At 46.9% G+C, this 18683-nt stretch overlaps 1 long non-coding RNA gene across 17 annotated transcripts in view; it reads left to right on the forward strand.

The window, feature by feature from the left end:
• The window catches only part of LOC140603657 (uncharacterized), a 72102-nt gene that overhangs the window by 47382 nt on the left and 6037 nt on the right, over positions 1–18683 (forward strand). The window contains exon 11 of one of the 17 annotated variants that reach the window (XR_012006609.1): positions 5781–5912. The exons of 15 other annotated variants lie outside the window; for them this stretch is intronic. This is a non-coding gene — a long non-coding RNA (uncharacterized lncRNA). Of the gene's footprint in view, positions 1–2565; positions 4088–5780; positions 5913–18683 lie in introns of those variants that run through there. One more of the 17 variants, XR_012006608.1, reaches the window with a different exon arrangement.

The following is an 18683-nucleotide window of genomic DNA, read 5'->3' on the forward strand; positions in this document are numbered from 1 at the left end:
TAGGATTCAGCTAAGATTGATTTAGTGTGTGCTGGGCACTGTGTAGTGGGTTTTAGGCTTTATTTCATGTAACCTTCCAATTAACTATATGAGGTATGTACCACTGTTCCCATGTTACAAATAAAAAGACTAAAATTTGGAGGAAGTTAGATACTTGCACAAGGTGCAATATCCATTTTCCCTTTCTTCTTCAGTAACACAAGGCCAACTTTATTTGGGGTAGTAATGCAACCAGTGAAAAAGCTACATTTGCCAGTGGCCCTTCCAGCTAGGTGTGGCCATGTTGTCTGGTTCTAGCCAATGAGATGAAAATGAGAGGGTCTTCTGAGAAGGTTTGTTTTGTTTTAAGATTTTATTTATTTATTCATGGCAGACACACACACAGAGAGAGAGAGAGAGAGGGAGAGAGAGGGAGGGAGAGAGAGGGAGGCAGAGACACAGACAGAGGGAGAAGCAGGCTCCATGCAGGGAGCCTGATGTGGGACTCGATCCCAGGTCTCCAGGATCACACCCCAGGCTGAAGGGGGCGCTAAACCGCTGGGCCACAGGAGCTACCCCGGGAAGGTTGGTTTTTTTGTTTTTTTTTGTTTTTTTTTTTTTAATTTTTATTTATTTATGATAGTCAGACACAGAGAGAGAGAGAGAGAGAGAGGCAGAGGCAGGCTCCATGTACCGGGAGCCCGACGTGGGGACGTGGGACTCAATCCCGGGTCTCCAGGATCACGCCCTGAGCCAAAGGCAGGCGCTAAACCACTGCGCCACCCAGGATTCCCCCTGGGAGGGTTTTTTAAAAGGGTATTGACTCTGCCTTGAGGTCCTCCTTCATTATCTTCCCCGATGCCTGGAATACAGACGCGGTGCTAGTAGCTTCAGTAGCCCATCTTGAACTTTAAGGCTATCAATTATACATTAGATGGTAGTGGAGAAAGAAGGAATTTTGGTCCTTGTTTTTTTTTTTTTTAGCTTTTATTTATTTATTCATGAAAGACATAGAGAGGCAGAGACGCAGGCGAAGGGAGAAGAAGGCTCCTTGCAGGGAGCCTGATGCGGAACTTGATCCCAGGACCAGGATCACGCCCTGAGCCGAAGGCAGACGCTCAACCACTGAACCACCCAGACACCCCAGAATTTTGCTTCTTGATGACCGTGGAACTGCTATGTCTGCCCTGGGCTGCCTAACTCTTACTTATACGAGAGATAAATAAACCTCTATCTTGTTCAAGTTTTTCTTAACAACCAACAAACACAATCCTAACTATAACCGTAGCTCATGCTTATGTCGTGCTTTATCAAAGCTAGCCACTTGCCAGACACTTTTCTAAGTCATTTTTGTATATTGACTAATTTTGTCCTCACAACAACCCTATAATGGAGGTACTACTGTGTTATTCCCATTTTGTGAATTTGGAAATTGAAGCAAAGAGAGATTCAGCAACTTGCCCAAGGTCACACAGCCGGAGAGGGCGGAGCCAACAACACACAGTAAGAATTAGATGTGGGAGTAGAACTCAGGTCTGTCTGACACCAAATCCATGCAGTAGTTGTATTATCCTTGTGACAACTGTAACTGTATGGCCTCTCTCATATTCAGTATGAATATGGTACACTTTGTGGTTTTCTTTGGGTCAATTTTACCTTCCACTTTAATTCACAAAATGGAGGACCGCTAGCTGGTGGTCATTAGAACGAAACCATGGTCTCTCCAGAAGATCAAAACAGACGTCTTAGGCCCCACCTCAGATCCCTAGCTCCTTAGTAAAACCTGCAAAAGAAATGTGATGAACAGGGGCCGGGGCGGCGGGGCTGGCGGCGGGGGCGGGCGCGCAGGGCTGCGGGGGCGCAGGGCTGGGGGGGCGGGGCTGGGGGCGCGCAGGGCTGGAGGGGGGCAGGGCTGGGGGCGCGCAGGGCTGGGGGCGCGCAGGGCTGGTGGGGCGGGGCTGGGGGCGCGCAGGGCTGGGGGGCGGGGCTGGGGGCGCGCAGGGCTGGGGGCGCGCAGGGCTGGTGGGGCGGGGCTGGGGGCGCGCAGGGCTGGGGGGGCGGGGCTGGGGGCTCGCAGGGCTGGGGGGGCGGGGCTGGGGGCGCGCAGGGCTGGGGGCGCGCAGGGCTGGTGGGGCGGGGCTGGGGGCGCGCAGGGCTGGGGGCGCGCAGGGCTGGGGGGGCGGGGCTGGGGGCGCGCAGGGCTGGGGGGGCGGGGCTGGGGGCGCGCGGGGCTGGGGGGGCGGGGCTGGGGGCGCGCAGGGCTGGGGGGGCGGGGCTGGGGGCGCGCGGGGCTGGGGGGGCGGGGCTGGGGGCGCCCAGCGCTGGGGGTCGCGCAGGGCTGGGGGGGCGGGGCTGGGGGCGCGCAGGGCTGGGGGGGCGGGGCTGGGGGCGCGCAGGGCTGGGGGGGCGGGGCGGGGCTGGGGGCGCGCAGGGCTGGTGGGGCGGGGCTGGGGGCGCGCGGGGCTGGTGGGGCGGGGCTGGGGGCGCGCAGGGCTGGGGGCGCGCAGGGCTGGGGGCGCGCTGGGCTGGGGGGACGGGGCGGGGGCGGGGTCCGGGCTCGGTGCTCACGCGGCTCTCCGCCCCCAGAACGTGCTCCTCCAGATCCGCGGTCTTCACGGACGCCAGGGAGTGGAGCGGTTCGTTGCAGCTGCAGCGCACGTCGAGGGCATCCCCAAGCGCCGCCCGACGAGCAGCGGCTGTACAGGGATGGCCAGCTTCTGGATGACGTTAGACTCTGGGGGAGTGTGGCTTCACCAGTCAGACGGCGGCGCCGCGGCCGCAGCCACTGTAGGGCTGGCCTTCCGAGCAGATGAAGCTTTCGAGGCCCTGCGCATCGGACCCTTCTCCAGCCCACCTGAGCTGCCAGACGTGATGAAGCCGCAGGACTCAGGAAGCAGCGCCAGCCAGCAAGCGGTGCAGGGAGAGGGCCCTGGGCCCACCCCCAGCGCCCCCCAATAAAAGAGATTCGGGTGTCAAAAAAAATGTCATGAATAGGTTCCAAAAAGTTAATTATTTTAAAAAGCATTCATGAAATCCCATTTGCCATTGTTTCCATTACAAAGTTGTTTTGCTTTGATCAAGTAGAACTCCATCATCAACGGAACTGCACTATCCATCCATCCGTTCATTCATTCAACATTCAGCATCTGCTCTGCTCCAGGCACTCTGCCCCATGCTGGGATAATGCAGCAATGACAGACAAGGTGGAACTCACAGTATGCAGAAAGCAAAGCAAAAAATTAACAAATTAACAAACACACAGGAGAATATCAGATACAAACATATGATGCAAAGGAAAGAAGTGGTAGAGGCTCCTTTTAGGAAGGTTTCACTGAGGAGGAGATATTTGAGCTGAGACTTGGTAGTGAAAAGGAAGTCCCTTGGAAAAATCAGGGAAAGGCCTTCCAAACTGAGGGAACAGTGATTCCCTGGGGTCGGAGTGAGTGTGGTCTATTCAGAGGACAGACAGAAAGCCCATGTGACCGGAACACGAGCAAGGGAGAATGGTGCAGGGTGAAGTCTGAAAGTTTGGTAGGCCAGGTCATGCCAGCCGTGAAGGCCAAGTTAGGAGATTTTACTCTAAATGACAGGGGAAGCTATTGTAAGGTTTTAGGCAGCATGGCTAACATTTGTCACTCTGGTTGGCTGGCATGCAAAAGCTCTTCCTATTTGTGGTAACCATAAAAGTAACGGAAGGCAGGGTCCCAGTTCTCACTGTGGTAGCAAAGGCTTAGAAGGGATGAGAATGTCTCCTAACCTTTAGAACAAGGCCAATCTGATGCTCCAGCGTGGGACTTTGAATCATGAGGGTGTGTCTCAAAGATGCAAGGCCCATTAGAAATGATTAGGATGGCCATGGTGCAGTCAGGGGTGACAGGGATGTGTGTGCGGGGGCAGTAGAGTCCAGCATATGGGAATGGATCAATGGCCTTTGGCACCTGTCTGCCCTGAGTGTCCTGTGGAAAGGAATCGGAGGCTGCCTCCTCAGCAAACCATTCCAGGAGCTTCACTGTGCAAGCCTTCCTCTGTACTGTGGTCTCCAGTCTTCCTCTTGATTCTCTGGAGTTCCCTAGTCAGTTTCAATAAATTCTCTTTTGTTCAAAAGTTAGCCAGCGCTGGTATCTGTTATCGGAAACCGAGCACCTTGACTAGTACTACAGGAGAGTGATGCAATCCAAGGCACATTTTCAAAAGATAACTGGCTGATAAGTGGAAAATGGATTAAAAAGTATATCAGCCAAGGGCCAATCAGAAACGGAGATTGCAGTAGGTATTTCAAATAGATGGGGTTTCATATAAAGAATTGCTTTCACATGCCTTAGAAGGCTGAAAGTAAAAGGAAGAGTACAAGAAAAAAGAAAGAGGGTAATAATCCACGGATTGGTAACTGCAAGAAGCAGCCGCTGCCTCCTAAGGCTGGAGAACAGGTGGTGTCACCACCAGGTACCTAGGAGCTCGGAGGAGGGACTTCCTGGAGCTGGTGCTTGGATCTCTGAGGAAGCCCTACCCTGCTCAGACCTCTGAGGAGGGGATGCTCTCTGGCTGGTGCTCTCGCCAAAGGAGCATGGCTGTGTGGGTTCTCAGACCTCCTGAGGCTCAGCAGGTGAGGGAGCAGGCAAGACTGCTGCTGGCCCCTGGGGTGCTGGGAGTACTCCAAGTTCCTGGAAGCTGGGGGCAATTATATGTTGCTGCTGGAGCAACGCTGAAAAACAGGAAGTGGAAAACAGGAAAGAGGCTCCTTCTCCCTTCTCCCTTCTTTCCACTTTTCTTTCTCCTTCTAATGCTTTACATTGCCGAATCCAACAGGAAGCCAGCTAACTGGGAGGAGGGGAGATGAAGTTTGTATCATCCCAAATCCATATTACGCAGAAGAGCTTAGACGGGGATCTCAGAGACCATACATAAATACCCAGTATAGGAGCATCAAGACCAGAAGGTGGTTCTCAGGTCCCAGAGGGGGTGGCCTTTCAGGAGATAGGTGAGACCCCGCAAGGGAACATGAGCTGGAGAAGCTGGAGAGTATCACCACTCGTGTAGTGCTCAGGGCCTACCTACTTCAATGAAGAAGTGATCCAGGGATCCCTGGGTGGCGCAGCGGTTTAGCGCCTGCCTTTGGCCCAGGGCGCAATCCTGGAGACCCGGGATCGAATCCCATGTCGAGCTCCCGGTGCACGGAGCCTGCTTCTCCCTCTGCCTGTGTCTCTGCCTCTCTCTCTCTCTCTGTGACTATCATAAATAAATAAAAATTAAAAAAAAGAAGTGATCCAATATTTGAAGAAGTTACAATATCCACATGACTACTGTTATCAGTAGCTTTGATATGTATGAATATTGGCTGGATCCAGGAACAACATGCCATCCATCCCACAGCATCGTGCACTCCTTTCCATGGTGGCTTACTCTTCCCTTTACATTTTGACAGTTTCTTGAGGGGCAAACATGTTCATATTAAAGTGGTCTTTATTAAAAGAAAAAAGATGGCAAGAATTGATTTGAGATTAGAGATAGAGTTGGCAAGAATTTCCCCTGAGAGCTTAGGTATGAATTTAATATTAATATTGTCCAGATTGGATACTTGCTCTTTGACAGGGTAAGAAAGAGCCCAACAAGGGATGGAGAAGCACCAGAAACTCCAGCAGAGGGAAGCTATTAGCACCTCTTGGCCTGATGGGGCAGGAGAGGGAGCTGCAGCCAGGGAAAAGGGGACACCAATAGGACCTAAGTCTCCCATGGGAGAGTAAGTGCCCCACCCACCCTATCTCTCTGCTTACTCTCCATCTCCTGCTGTGTCTCCCAACCAGAAACCAGAGGCTCAGGGAGTCAAGTGCTGCAGTAGGCGGAGACCAGCCTTCCAGGCACAGGGCAGGAGAGGCAATTGGATCTATAGGAGAATATTTCCTCTACTTACCACATTTGTACGGCCTTTGAAGTAAGGTAGTTTCAAATCAGTTATTTCTTTTTATACTCAAATGTATTGTGATGGTTAATTTTACGTGTCAGCTTGACTGGATCACAGGTGTCCAGATATTTGGTTGAACATTATTCCAGATGCTTCTATGAGGATGTTTCTGGATGAGATTAACATTTGAATCCATAGACTAAGTAAATTGTTCTCCCTACTGTGGGTGGGACCTCATCTAATCTATTGAAAGCCTAAATAGAACAAAAGGGCTGACTTTTCCTTAACTATGTCCCTGCCTAGCTGCCCACGAGATGGGTGCTGGGCTTTTTCCTGCATTTGGACTTGACCTGAAACATTGGCTCTTCTTGGGTCCTGAGCCAATGCTCAGGACCAGAAAATCACCCTTGACTTTCCTGGGTTCCCAGCTTGCTGCGTGCTGATCTGGAGCCTTGTTAGCCTCCATACTCATGTGAGCCTATCCTTATAATAAACCTCTTTCTCTACTTCTCTCTATATATTCCTGTTGGTGTTGTTTCTCTGAAGAATCCTAACTAATCCTTGTGAACTAGGCAGGGCAGGTATTCTCTCCAGAAAGAGATGAATAGGACTGTTTGGAAGGATCAGTAAGAGGATAGAAATTAAAATGTAGGTCTTAACTCTCATTCTTTTGCACCATCTGTTTAAATCATGCTCACTCTGTTTATGGAACTCTCGATAGTGGCAAAGGTCCCAGTGATCGTTTTTTCTAAAACAGCATCTACCCACTCACCCAAATAAGACCTTGAAACTCCTTCTCTCTTTTCTTCCCAGCTAAATTGTTACCAAACTTTCCAAATATCCCTTTAATCTGTTTTCTTCCATCTTCTGCCATAATTTAGGCCCTCCCCTGTCTTCCCTGGAGTGTGCTCACAGTGAGTACTTACACATGTGTGTTATTGTTGATTAAATGTGTCTCCTGAGAAAGAAAGAAAGAGAAAGAAACAGAAAGAAAAGAAAGAAAAGAAAGAAAGAAAGAAAGAAAAGAAAGAAAAGAAAGAAAAGAAAGAAAAGAAAGAAAAGAAAGAAAAGAAAGTGTCTCTTGCACCAAGGTTAGGGTCCAGACCAACTACTGTGACACCAACTCTTGTCACACACAGTAGTCTCAACATATTTGTTGTTAAATTAACTGTCTTCCTGTCTAGTCTCTTTCTTTCTTTAACCATACTGCCAAGAGTAAACTTTTAATATGCAAATATGATCTTTCCACTTACCTGTTCTTCATTTTAACAAAAGTACCAAACTAGACGCCTATGGGCAGATCTAAAATGTTTTGTTTAGCTCCCAACTTTTTCAAAAAAATTTTTTGAATAGTTTTCAACTTAAAGAATCTGGATCTATCTGATAAAAGTCAGGAATTTCAGCTTTTCTAGATAAGATTTGGTAACCTGGACAAGTCTCAGTGTCTTGTCCTGGCTTCTAGGCCTTCTGTTGTCTCACCCTGCCAACAGTTCTTCCTTCAGTGCCTCCTGGGATCCAAATCCACCTAGATTTTTTACAGGGGACAGTACGTGTTCCTGCCTCTGTGTTTTTTTTTTTTAATATTTTATTTATTTATTCATAAGAGACACACAGAGAGAGGCAGAGACATAGGTAGAGGGAGAAGTACGTTCCTTGCAGGGAGTCTGATGTGGGACTGGATCCCAGGACCCCGGGATCAAGACCTGAGCCAAAGGTAGAGACATTCCAACCACTGAGCCACCCACGTATCCCCCTGCCTCTGTGCTTTTGTCCTGGGAAGTCCTGGATGCCCTTATGACCAATGTCCACATCTCATCATTCATCTTCTGAATCCTGCTCAGCCTACAAGACTTGGCTTGGCTCTCCTCCAGGAAGGCTTTCTCCCTGGCAGTAGTCATTCCTCTTCTCACTGTGAGAAGTATTCCTCACAGTGTTTTGGAATTATGTGCAACCTGTACAGCCCTTTTACCAGATTAAAGTACCAATACAATTTGCATTTCTTCTGTGTGTCCAATAAATTGCTCACAGCCTCCTGTACCAATTACTGGGACTCCAGTCACCTGAATTTGAAAGTGAGAACTAGAAGATGTCATCAGTCCCCCAGTGGGCCCCTATTTTACACTGTGGTTGAGTCTGTTACTATCATACAGAGTTAATATTAAAAGTTGGTTTTGTAAAATAGTATGTCTGCTACAGGGATGATAGCCTTGCAAGTTCATACTCCTCACTGTCCTCTGAGGGAAGACCCTTTCAGAGTTGTCCTTAGTTAGAAATGCTTCTCTAGGACTCCTTAACTTACAATCTTGTGCTCATCCTTTCTCTCTAAGCCCACTCTGTGTACCAGGTCAGCCAGGTCAGCCAGGTCAGGAGGGGCTTTCCACGGACTCCCCCTCTGTTCTGATTAAGTTCTTCTTTGAAGCCTTCCCCTCCTCTCTCACCAGGGGACCTGAGTAGGGACCATCCCATTTATCACAGAGATTTTAGCAACATTGGGCCTCACAAGGGAGAGGTTCCAAGTCTCTATTCCTCCCTTCCTGGGAAGCCCCTGGTCTGCTACACAAAATACCCTTTTTCTTAGCAGACCAGCTCTATATGCTGGAACAATTGAGAGGGCCAGACCTTCTCATGCTGCAAAGAATGTTCTATTACTCTCTTCCTTTTGAGGAAAAGGTACCTTCTTTCTTATATTTAAAAAAATATAGGGACCATCCAGGTGATTTTTCAAGCAAAGACTTGCTCCAAGCTGACTAGTATAATCTATCTGGAAAACTGGCTCTGACAATTTGTGAATAGGACAGCTTTACCTGATAACAATTTTCTAAGTTGTACCTTGCTTAGGTGGGGTTTTTGTAAAAGACTCAGAAGTGGAGATTTCCATGCAGACTGTTTTTGAGAGAGTGTTCTCAGGAACAACACCTATAGGTGAGTGAGAGAAGCCAGATTGGGCAAAGGAAGGAGCTGGACTGTGATACAGTTGTCACCAAGGCCTCAGATGATCCCACAAGGAACGCTGGGGCTAGGATGACTCTTCAGTGTTGTCTCCAGGGAAAGCAAGGAGGCTGGCCATCGTACCCTCTCAATGACCCATCACTGACCAATCATAGGATATGGATTGCCCCAGCTCTAGAGGTCACAAGCTTGGGGGAGGCAGCTCCCATTAGCCAAGGGCAATTCCTGAGGGTGGACTCATCTGTAAGCCTTTAACATTAACACATTCCCCGTAAGTGGGAGCAAAGTGTCTCAGTTTTGGTTGGTTGGTTATTTATTTAATCTCTTACACCCAATGTGTGGCTGAAACTCACAACCCGGAGATCAAGAGTCTCATGCTATACAAACTGAGCCAGCCAGGCACCCCAAAGTGTCTTGCCTGAAAACCTGGAAGTGCACCAGTGTCCAATATATACCTATCCAGGTACAGTTTATTTATAGCTAGCTGTCTCCTCCCCTGTACTCTAAGTGCCTTGAAGGCAGAAAAACAGGTGTGCCCAACAGAGTACCTGAAATACAGTATCCACTCGATTAGTAACTAACAAATGAATGAATAAATGCATGCGTGAAAGGGTAAACATAAGCTCAATGGCTCAATAACAAATTGTTATTGGTTGCACTTATGCAGAACTTTACATATGTGAATTATTCTGCTAAAAATGTTATAAATATGTAAGTGCTGCGAGCAATAATTTCTAATAAAACCTGTCATCAAAATGAATTAGTAGTTAGTGGGCACAAACTAGGAGCATGACCCTGCATTAGTCAACTCTCCCAGAATGCATCTGTCTTAATAAAGCACTATTTAAAGGTTTCAGAGCTGACATCCTAATTCATCTCTTGAATTGCTTTTTAGACCCTCTACTTTGTTAAATAAATTTCCCCTCGTCATGTCTAAGCCCTGTTTTCATTATATACTGTTTCCAAAGTTTATTGAGCATTTTATCCTTGCTGTCATCTGTTTTTATCCTGGCTGTTTTTGCATTTCTTCTGATATTTGTAATCTTTTTGCCAGTGGTCCAATTTCTCATGGATATTTGTCATTTTGGCTCTCCAGAATAGCAGCTCCCTTCTGAGAAAAGCTCTGTCACAGCCCCACCTAACCCTAGTGAGTGGAGGCAGATGGTTATAGAACCCTGCCCACCCCCAGCCACAGTGATTGGCCCATGGTTGAGCACATGACTCAAGCTTGACCAATTATAATTTTTCCCTGGGATCTTTTTTTACCTTGGGGAAAAAGGGAAAGAAGAGGGCTTTTTTTTCCCTACCTGTGAGGTTTCCTGTCCCCAAGGTGAGGGGAACAGAGGCCACTCCACCACCACCACCACCACCTTTTTTTTTTTTTTTTTGAGATTTTGTTTATTTATGAGAGACAGAGAGAGAGAGAGAGAGAAGCAGACACAGGCAGAGGGAGAAGCAGGCTCCATGCAGGGAGCCTGATGTGGGACTCGATCCCAGGTCTCCAGGATCAGGCCCTGGGCTGAAGGCAGCTCTAAACCTCTGAGCCACCCGGGCTTCCCAACCACCACTGCCCTTAAAGGAACCCTCCAGCAATAGGAGAAAAAGAAGTCAACTCAAGAAGAGAAACAGTATGACAGGTCAGGAGAGTCCTGAGACCTTTCACATCCCTAATTCCAGGAGCTGAAATCTCAGAGACTCACAGTTTCCTGAGCTCCCAAGGCTTAGCTATCAAATTCTCCCTTCATCTTGGGAGCCACCTCAGTCTGCTGCCAAAAACCTCTCTTTGAGTTTAAGCTGGTTTAAGTTGTTTCTAGTACTTCCTATCCAGAGACTCCTCCCGCAAACCCCTGCCTTTTCCTAAGATCATTTTGTAGCTTAGAGGATTTAAACATTTATAAACCTTGTGTTGTCAAGGCAGGCCACCTACAGGAGGTGACGGAGCATACAGTTTAAGAGCATCAGCTCAAGAGCCCCTGGTTCACATGCTATCTTTACTACCAACTAGCTAATGGACCTTAAGTAAGGCACCTGTATTGTCTGTGCCTTAGCTTCTCATCTGTACAATTTGCAAAACTATTAAGGGGTCATGGTGCACATTAATGGGATTATATCATTACAGCCCTAGGACAGCATCTGGCACATAGCAAGAACTTAGTAAATAACAACTGTAAGGAACTTTTCCCTCTCTTGTCATTGATGTCGGGCAGCCCTGGTGGTACAGCGGTTTAGTGCTGCCTGCAGCCCAGGGCGTGATCCTGGAGACCCTGGATCGAGTCCCACGTCAGGCTCCCTGCATGGAGCCTGCTTCTCCCTCTGCCTGTGTCTCTGCCTCTCTCTCTCTCTCTGCGTCTCTATGAATAAAAAAAAAAAAAAAGAATCTTGTCATCGATGTCTCTCATAGCACAATCACCCTGTGGGATTTGGTATCCATTGATTTGATGCAGAACCTCACTTTTTTTCATTCTTACTTTCAGATTGTTAAATAAATGTCTACTTTTGCCATTTCATGGCCTTTCTCTTAGACCACGTTCTCTTTTTCTTTCTGCTGATGGTTCCATCCTGAGTTTTGCTCCTTGGTATTCCTTCTCAGTTCTTTTTCACAATATCATCCTCTTCTTCCTTTACAAGATGCTTATTTATACTCACACTGGAACATTCCTACTACAAGGATCAATTTGCTGTATGTTTATTTTCTTTGGAATCCTCTTTCCTTTATGGAAGCAAGGTTATTTATCAACCTATGTTGAGCTCTTCCCAATTTGGTTAGGGCATGCTGCAAACTGCCCCTATAATTGCAAGGCCCTGTGATAATGCTTTTTTTGGCCATGACACAAACCACAGTCAAAAAGGTCTTCCTGAGTTCCAAAGGTCAAGCAATTAGAATTTTCTCAGGCTTTTAGAGGAGTGGAAGCAAGGCTTTTCCTCAGGGAGCATGTGTTGATTATTCTTTTTTTTTTATTTATTTATTTTTTTTGATTATTCTTTAAATGAGTACAAGGCACCAGGTTCTAATCCTGGCTCTGCATCTCCTCGCAGGGTGCCTAACCTGTTGGAGCCTCAGTTTCTTCATCTGTTACATGGGTTTGCAGAACACCCTAATGTTGCGTGAAAATTAAAATGAAACAATTTGGTACTTTGTGAATTGTAAGGTACTGCATAAATGGGGGATGCTATTTGGGGGGGGGATGCTATTAATGCAAACTTTAGTAGGAACCCTATGACAGATATAAAATGGGCTAGCTCTCTTTAGTTTACTTTGCACAGTGCATGTGCAAACAAGACAAATGCAGGCTAATTTGGTGAAAAGCCACACTTGGGACATTCTTGGGTAAAGCAGACAAATGGAATCAGGTGCTCATGTCCACAGTCCCTTTATTTTTTAAAAAATTTTATTTATTCATCACAGACACAGAGAGGCAGAGACATAGACAGAAGGAGAAGCAGGCTCCCTACAGGGAGCCCAATGCGGGACTCAATCCCAGGACCCCGGGATCACGGCCTGAGCCAAAGGCAGATGCTCAACCACTGAGCCACCCAGGTATCCTCCACAGTACCTTTAAATGCTCTGGAGAGGGCAGCCCTAGTGGCGCAGCGGTTTGGCGCCGCCTGCAGCCTGGGGTGTGATCCTGGAGACCTGAGATCGCTCCCTGCGTGGAGCCGGCTTCTCCCTCTCCCTATGTCTCTGCCTCTCTCTCTCTCTCTCTCTGTGTCTATGAATAAATAAATAAAATCTTTAAAAACTAAAAAAAAAAATAAATGCTCTGGAGAAAAGACACATCAAGGAGTAATTTCTATTTGTAAACCTTACTGGGGAAAGGTTTTAGTAGCAGAATAAAATCCACATTATAGCCTCTCCAAGGGGCCTTCCCTTAATTTGCCTTCACTGCTGTCATTCCTGGACACTCTTTTCTCGCCGAGCTAGGCCTAAAAGGGTCATCTGGAAACTTTCTTGCCCCATCTAGCTCATGTGATTTAGAATGTTCTAGTGCCTACCTCTAGCCCCACATCTCCCCACCCCCTGCAACCCCCTTCAGTTGTTGTATAGGCTCAGATTTTCCCCCCGCCTGCAAGACGGGGATAGTTAAATTCGTAACACATGCCTCGGCAGAACATTTTAGGAACACAGAGGTGACTAATACTGCCTGGGGAAGTTGGAGAAGACTTCACAGAGCAGCTAATTTTAGAGCTAAGTGCTAAAGGCAAAAGGGATGTTGCCACAAGGTAAAGGGTTGGGCAGGAGCCCGCTCCCTGCTCCCTGTCCCCCAGCAGAGAATAGCTTGCCTTTGACTAAGGCATGAAAAAGCTTGCCTGGCACAGGAAACAGCAGGTAGCTGCTCCCTGCTGGAGTCAGGGCTGCATGGGTAGAGAGGGGCCTGGGAATCTAAGGATGGTGGGTAGGGAAGGGTTGGCTGGGTCTTGCAACACCAGCTGCAACCACCCACTGCCCCATAGCTTCCCCCAAAGCTTTAAAGAGGCATCACTTTTCTGTCCCACATGGTAGGTGATTGTTAGATGCTCTTCCAGCCAACCTTTGATTGGAGTTCAGAAAATTTCCCAGGTGAGCTCCCCAGTCAGTCTCCTGTGGGGTTAGGGTGGCCTCACCTCCCCCTTCTCTTCTAACTTCAGCATCTATCGTGAGCCCTCCTCAGTCCTTCTCTCTGGGGACAGAGGGCCTCTTATGCAAATAAGACTCCAGTGGCCTGCAGTGAGGGGCCGGGTTGCCAAGGTCAGTATTCAGATCAGGGTTTCACTTCTCCTCTGCTGTGTACTAACTGTAAACTGCAGCCAGACCCTTCTCCCTGCCTGTTTCCACATTGGGCTTTTACAAGAATTATGTGTGGGCTTCTCTGTTCCCAGTCTTACTTTTTTCCCAGTGATCCCTATCTCGGTGAAAGGCATTTAATGGTCACCCAATTGCTAAAACCAGAAACCTGAGAATCATTCTTAACCGATCCCTCTTGCTAATACCTGTCAGCTGGCACTGTCAATTCTACCTCCAAAATACACCTTTTCTCTCTCTGCCTCTACTTCCTTAGTCCCAGCTGACACCACCTGTTATGTGAGTACTAGACTATTGCCGTAGCATCCCAGCTGCTTTAATGCCACTCATAACCTTCACAATGTAGCCAGAGCGATAGTCTTAAAATGTTAATCAGGTGTATGGCACACCAACTGAAAACTCTGCAGTGGCATTCCATGTCACCGACAGTAAATGCCAAAGGCCTTATCATGGTCCACAAGGTTCCATATGGATTGGCATCTGCCTTCCTCTACCCTTGTCCTCATCACTATTTGTCATCCATCTCCATGAGCCTTCAGACAATTCCTACAATATGCCAAATGCCAAGCTCTCTCATGCTTGAGAACTTGTCCTTCCCATTCTCTCCTTTTGAAATACTCTTCTCCTGGCTTTTCACATATCTAGTTCCTTCTTGGCTAAAATGTCTCCCCCTTGAGTAGCCTTTCCTGTCTTCCTAGTCTATAATAGGTCCCTCTATCCCCATACTCATTTCTTCATAGACTGATCACAGCTTATCATTACTTATTTACTTGTTGTTTTAGTCAGGCTCACTAGGATTAGAGCTTGAGAAGAGGATTTGGGTACAAATGATGATTAAGGAACTATTTCCAATGGAGGTGGCTAAGGGAGTGGGAGGTAACAGAACAGGGATGGGGGAGAGGAATAAAGGATGGGATTTCAGGTAAAGTCCCAGCCTCAACCTGATCCCATAGGGCAGCTCTATAGACTAACTCCTGCCCATATTTATCCTAATGTGAAGCAAATGAGCTGCATTTTCCTATTCCTGCACCAGTCAGTTGTTGGCTAAGGGTGACTGAGGGTGGGGTCAACTCTCAAGCACTTCTCACTTCTTCCACCTGCCCAAGAGCAGGTATGGCCATCACGGCAAACATACATAGGAGCCAGGTTTGAGGCACACAGAAATAGTGGAAGGGACCCAAGGAACAAGGCTAGGATAATACTGGCTACATTTGCTGATTGATTGCATCCTGTGCTAGAAAGGAAGCCTCACCCCATCCCACCCCACCCCAGAGCAGATACCTTATCTCCTGTCACTTTCATATCGCTAATGCTATTTGCTTAGTTCCTACCACATAGCTGGTAGTCAATACATTTAAAAAGATTATTTATTTATTTATTTATTTATTTATTTATTTATTTATTTGAGAGAGAGCACACACGTGTGAGCAGGGGGAAGGGCAGAGGAAGAGGAAGAGAAAAGTCTCAAGCCAACTCTGAGCTAAGCATGGAGACCCACTCAGGGCTCAATGTCATGACCCTGAGATCACAGCTGGAGCTGAAACCAAGAGTTGGATGCCCAACCGACAACACTACACAGGCACTCCATCAACACATCATTTCAATGAATGAATGAAGCTCCTGGTGCGGTGTGTGACATATAGAGAATGCTCAATTAATATTATTGGAAACTAGAGAGGGAGGAATGAATAGGCATAAGGCTTCAGAAACATGGTTATTAGAAAAAGTCAGTTAATGGAGTGCCTGGGTGGCTGAGCTGGTTGGGTGTCTGACTCTTGATTTAGGCTCAGGTCATGACCTTGGGGTCGTGGAATTGAGCCCCATGTCAGCCTCCCTGCCGAGCATGGAGTCTGTTTGGGTTTCTTTCTACCTCCCTCTCACACCTGCTCGTGCATGCTCTCTCTTTATCTAAAAATAAATAAATATTGGGATCCCTGGGTGGCGCAGCGGTTTAGCGCCTGCCTTTGGCCCAGGGCGCGATCCTGGAGACCCAGGATCAAATCCCACATCGGGCTCCCGGTGCATGGAGCCTGCTTCTCCCTCTGCCTATGTCTCTGCCTCTCTCTCTCTCACTGTGTGCCTATCATAAATAAATAAAAATAAATAAATAAATTAAATAAATAAAAATAAAAATAAATAAATATAAAAAAATCAGGGGCACCTGGCTGGCTGGCTCAGTTAGTAGAGCATGCAACTCTTGATCTTGGGGTTGTGGGTTCAAGCCCCACGTTGGATGTAGAGATTACTTAAAAGTAAAATCTTAGAAAAGAAAAAGTCATTTCTAGAAAGAGAGAGACTGATTCTGGAGAAGACATCTGAGCTATTAATAAATAGAAATCTCAAGTATAGTTGGAGGCAAGTAATAGAGGTGGGTGGGGGTTGGATAGACCAATCCTGCAGTTAGAACATGGAGAGTCTAGGTGACAAGCAACTGCCCACATCGGGAAGTAACAGCTTCAGAGTTCTAGGCAGCACAGGATCTGATCTCATTTGAAGAAAGGCAGGATCTCAGGGCCTTGGTGGAACAGGCTTGGATTCAGTACAAAGATTTGGTTCTGGCAGGACATGGGAACACTGGGATCAGATAATAAAGCAAAAGCCCAGGACCACATGCAATAACTTTTTCTGGTCACCCAAGCCGTTGAGAGTTCTATTAGAATTCCTGGTTGCAAGGTAGGATGATTGACTCATCTGAGGACCCTCCCAGGCCTAGGCAAACCAGGACAGTTGGTCACCCTATTGCAAGGAAGCGACATGTCACATGATGGGTTTCTAGTCTGAGACAGAGGTCTGTTTGCAGCAGCTATACCAGGGAGTGGCATTGGGATCATCACCTAAAGCAAGCATGTGCACAGGCAGGAGATGAGCTGAAACACTTCCTCAGCCAAGCCCATGGAATGCTCTGAGCCTGTGATGGACCTTCGGAGTTGCCCGGAGTTCAGTGTTGCCAGATTTAGCAAATAACAATACAGGATCACCAGCTAAATTTGAATCTCAGATAAATAATGTATAACTTTTTACCATAAGTATTTTTATCCGGTACATTTAACATACTTAAACAGAGAATATTTTGTTTATCTGAAATTATCTGAGGATTGTGGTTTGTTTTTACAATCCAGCAATCTGACTTGAATTGGACTGAGGTGCCAGGTCTTTCTGCCCTGTGTTGACCAGTCTTGGGATTCAGATTGGTCCAATAAAGCAGGTGTGACCTTGGGTAATGAGACTCTCTTCAGCTGAAGCTGTTCTGAAGAGGGCTGACAGCTGAGGACCGCCTGCCAGCAGCCCACTCAACAGCTGAGAAAATAAATCCTTCAGACTTGAAAGGGATTTTGGAGAGCCCATCACAGTGTCTACTACAGAAACAGACTCTTGATAACTTGTTTACTGGAATGTACTAGAAGGGTATTGTGTTCACAGAATCAATGGGAGGGTGGAGCATGGGGCTCAGTAAATAGCCACGAGAGCTGAGCAGCAGGAAAAACATGGCCAGGTCACACCACCGGAAAAAACCTGAGTTGTATAGTTACTGCAGATAGCAAAACCTGCCTTCACCTTCCAGCAGACTCAACCCTGCTGCTGCCATATTGAATCATCCCTGTACTCAACTGCTGTGTCAGCCCTTAAGGATGCCAAGTCCTGGTGTGGGCATCCAATTGGCCTATTTGGATCGTATGTCTACCATCCCCCTCCTGTAGTCCCACCTTCCATCTAGTCTTTCACAAGTGTGAATTCTCCTAAAAAATAAAAAGGGTACATTAGGGCCTGGAGCTAGGGGCAATATTAGGAGCTGGCAGCATCTCTAAGACCATCTCGTGGTTTGGATCAGTCCTTGTCCCTTGGCCCCAAGGAATGTGATTGTAAGACGTGGAAGAGAAAAATCATGCGTGATCACAGAATATCTGATATTCTCAAATGTAAGATGCAGATAGCAGTGGGTAACCCTAAGAACTCTAGGACCAGGGGTGAACCTGATTATGTAGATACCTTACTCAAACCCAAATGTGATTTTCCAATGTAGAGGAAAGTGCCTTTCTTGTGTGGAATTTGCTTTCTGTTGCTACAGGACCAGCCTTGCTGTATTTTATATCTGACAGAATGGAGTAGGAGGAATGGAGCACCCCTTCAGGTGATAGAGGATTTCCATCCCATGTTTAATATTTAGGAGATATTCTTAGATTTGTATGCTGATATACTATATCAGCAAGGAATATTTAAAAATGGGACATTTTACAAATAAATGAGTTTGGAAGCTGATCATAGCAAAGATGTATAGAGGCTTTTCCAGGATAGGTTTTAGTGGGTAGATGTGACCTGGTGGGGTCACCAGGCCTTGCAGGTCCTCAGTTCTGCAGATTCAGAAACTTTTTGTCTTTGTCCATCCATGCATCTATTCAGCAAATGTTTAGGGACACCTGGGTGGCTCAGCGGTTGAGCATCTGGCTTTGGCTCAGGGCATGATCGTGGAGTCCCCGGATCGAGTCTCACATCAGGCTCCCTACATGGAGCCTGCTTGTCCCTCTGCATGTGTCCCTGCCTTTCTGTGTCTTTCATGAATAAATAAAATCTTTAAAAAAATGTTTAAAAAAATAAAAAAATGCTTATTGGGCAGCTAGTATGTGTTAAGAATTGTGTTGGTACTGGAGATGCAATAGCAAACAGGGTTGTTACCTTATATAGTTTGCATTCTACCGGGAGACAGACCAAAAAGCAAGCAATCAGACAAATTAATTTGCCTGTTTCCATCTATGAAGAAGGAAACAAATAGGAGACTGAAGTAGAAAATAAAGGGTGGGGAGGTTAAGATGCTTTGGCCCAAGGAGTTTAAGAACCTTAGTCACGACCACATGATGATAGGTGGAGAGCTAGGACTAGGATTAAAATATGACTTAAATAAGTTGTACGTCTTGCTGAAATTTTATAAGAATACCTCTATGTAACCAACATCTGGATCAAGAAATAGAAGATTGCCAATACCTTAAAAGCGCCCCTCATGCTGAAAGGATCTATGTATTTTAAATTTTAATAGAATTCCTCAATTGCTTTCTAAGAAACTTCACAATCCCCAGCTGAGCA

This window comes from Canis lupus, chromosome 14, assembly GCF_048164855.1.
Source record: "Canis lupus baileyi chromosome 14, mCanLup2.hap1, whole genome shotgun sequence".
NCBI classification, from domain to species: Eukaryota; Metazoa; Chordata; class Mammalia; order Carnivora; family Canidae; genus Canis; species Canis lupus.